Raw genomic sequence first — 3517 nt, 5'->3', positions numbered from 1 at the left:
ATGGGCTACAAAGCATATACATAAAGGGAACTGGCCTTAATTTTAGGGGTTGAAAAGGACAGACCAAGGGAAGTGAAATTTTAGCTGAGCCCTACAAGGTTGCTGGGAATTAGCCAGCCAAACAAGAGGAGGGGAGGGAATGTTTTAGACAAAGTGAAGAGCTTTAGAAGAGAATGTTTGGAGATAGAAGCATGTTCACTATGGCTGGAGTTTAGAGATCAGGCTACAGAGATAGTCAGGGGTTGGATCATGACTGTGTGCCATGCCAAGGGGGTTGGGTTTTGTCCTTTAAGTAAAGGGAAATTATGGAATAGTTTGACGGGAAGAGATAGTCAGATATGAATGTCAGAAAATATTTTTTTCTATGTAGATAAAGGATTAGACTGTAGTGTAGATAAATGGGTGGATTTGAGACATATTTTTTAAAAAATATTTAGGAGGAAGAATCAACAGAATAATTGGACACTGCAGGTGAGGGAGAGGAGAGTTAAGAGTGATTATTAGTTTCTAGCAGGGGTTACTGGGTGATACTGTTACTAAGAGTGGAGATACTGGAGGATAGGGTTTGCAGGAGGGCTCAGTTTGGAACATTTTGAGTTTGAGAAACCTAGGAACCATTCAAGGGATGATTCAACTAGGCAACAGGGTGTATGAATCTGCAGCTAAAAGAAGAGATCTGTCCCAGTGTATAGATTTTGGAGTTGAAAAACAGTGGTCAAAAAGATTTAAAAAAAAAAAAAAATAAAAGAGGGAGGTGCCTGGGTGGCTCAGCGAGTTAAGCCTCTGCCTTCGGCTCGGGTCATGATCTCGGGGTCCTGAGATCAAGCCCCGCATTGGGCTCTCTGCTCAGCGGGGAGCCTGCTTCTCCCTCTCTCTCTCTGCCTGCCTCTTTGTCTGCTTGTGACCTCTCTCTCTGTCAAATAAACAAATAAAATCTTAAAAAAAAAAAAAAGATCAGCACAAGAATGTTTATTGTGGTTTTATCTATAATAGCCCCAAACTTAAGACCACCTAAATGTTCATCCCTAGGAGAATGAGTACCCTCCCTGTAGCGTGTTCCTGCAGTGGTAGACTAATCAGCAATAACAGATAATGAACTGTTGATACACACAATAGAATGGATGATTTCAAAAACACTGTACTGAGTAAATGAAGCCAGACACAAAACACTACATACCTCACTCGTCTAGCTATATGAAGATTAAGAATATGTAAAACTAACATACTGACAAAAAATCAAAACAATTGTCTCCTGGCATTTCTGGGCAGCAAGGCGTGGAGGGGAGAAGGATGAGGGGCTTAAATAGAAAGGGACTGGAACACACTTGCTGTGTTGATAGGATTATCTTGTGTTTGTCTTGACCGAGGTGTTTGTTACATGGAGGTGAACATTGTCTTAACTGATGTAATTATACACATAAGCTCTGTACATTTTACTGTATGTAAATTATGCTTCAATAAAATTAATGAAAAATATGTTTTGCAAAATTTTTAGAAAATTCTAGCAAAATTTTCAAAAATAATTCTTTTCAAATTGACATTATTTCTTAATTCACTGAGAAAATACAAACACTCAGAAGAGTATTTCTACAAGTTTCTCTCATATCTACCCATCCTACATCTGTGGCCAGATACTGTCTTTCCTTCTGTTCCTAAAAATGAACGGTCCAGGCTCCTAAAGCCAACCCCTCCATTTGAGCACTGAATTCCATTCTATCTCATCTTGCTTCATCAAGAACATTAAGACCATTCTCCCCTAACCCTCTTGCACATCATTCTTCTGTCTCTACTCTATCATTCACATGAGCATAGAAACATGCTGTAAAACATCCCATCCTGAGAAAAAGAGAAAGATCTCCCCCGACCTGAAATCCACCTTCAGCTCCCACTTTATTTCTCTACTCTTCTTATAACAAAACTCTTCAGAAGTATTGCCTTCATTCTGTATACAAGTTCTTTCCATGTATTCTCTTAAACCTACTCTAATCACGGTATCGCCCCCATCATTCAGTTCAAACTGCCTGTCAAATCAGCAATAAATTTAATGTGGCCAAATCCAATGGTTAATTCTCAGTTCATTGATCTCTCTTTTCTCCTTGAAACACACTTCTCACTTAGGTCTAGTAAGTACAGTTTTCCTCCTAGCTCACTGGCCATTCCTCTTTTGCTGGTTCATCCTCCTCAACCTGACCTCTAAATATGGGTTTGGTATTTGTACCTCTTTTCCTCCCTAGCTATACTCACTTTCTTGGTGAGTAAGCGGCCAGAGCCAATCTTATGGCTTAAATATAATTTATAGGTGGATGACACCCAAAATTTAAAATCATCTACCTCCTCAAGAGCCACATCAAGAATCTCACCAAACCTTCAAGCCCACAACAATAACTAACTCCCACTATAGCTCAGAAGAAAAATTGCAAAATCTACTGAAAGGGAGGAAATACTATGTGCACAGTAAACCTAAGAGTTAAAGGCCAACTTGTCAAAAATATGGGAAGCATATTTAGAGTATGTTCTAGAGGTCTTCATCCAAAGGAAAAACAATAAGGTTGAGTCTGGCCAAATTCATTAATATCAGTGCTGTTACCTAGGGTGGAGATTTAATATGTTTGTTTAGTCTCTGGGTGTGACTCTAACAATTTGTGTGGTTGGTTGTGGGCCTGGCTTCCGTGGTGGCACATAGTAAATGAAATTGAAATACCAAAACCTCACAGATATATTGTAAAAATTAAACCTAAGTCTTAGGGAAATGGACATATTAAGATGGAGATTCTCAGCCACACACTAACCTCATGGGTACCTAAGTGGCATTTCCTCCACCAAAGCATTAGTAAGTTAATAGGTAGGAAAGATTTAATTAGTCATAAGTACCTTAGTGTTGGGAGCTTTAGTATCGTTGAAAAGCCCTGTATTGGCTGTCCTCTGCAGGTGATGATGATGGTAGGAAATGTTGCCATGAACTTGGGAATCCGATTGCCATAGACTAGTGGGATAGCTGGGGAGGTGCATGGAGGAGGTCAGAAGGCAGCATTTAACCATTAGAGACAAGATAGGTACAATCACCATATTAAACTGGAAAAGGAAGTGTTAATTGTTTTAACACAAGACATTTGTGGCCACAATTAATGATTATGAGATGCCTGGAAATGAAATAGATGGGTAGTTTCTCAAAGCTTAGTTTTGAAAAGTTCTGGGTCTTCAGAATGACATTTTGCTAAAACTTGATGTAGTAATTTTACACAGTATTAAGAGTTTTTAAAGATTTTACATTTTTAATTTTGAATTTGTTGTTCTAAAAATATTTTTAAATATTCAAAGATGATCAGTATACACAATTGTTGAAAAAAGCAGGACACAAAACCATACATGCAATAATCAGGTCCTATTAAATACCAGTAGTATTGTATGTATGTATGTTGTTTTTTTTTAAAAATACCGAAATATACTTTTTTTAAAAAAGACTGAAAGAACTTCAGTTTCAGCCAAGATGGAGCTAAAGAGACCTGATTTATGCTCA

This window comes from Martes martes, assembly GCF_963455335.1.
Source record: "Martes martes genome assembly, chromosome: 15".
In the NCBI taxonomy this organism is placed as follows: Eukaryota; Metazoa; Chordata; class Mammalia; order Carnivora; family Mustelidae; genus Martes; species Martes martes.
This window is presented reverse-complemented; position numbering follows the sequence as displayed.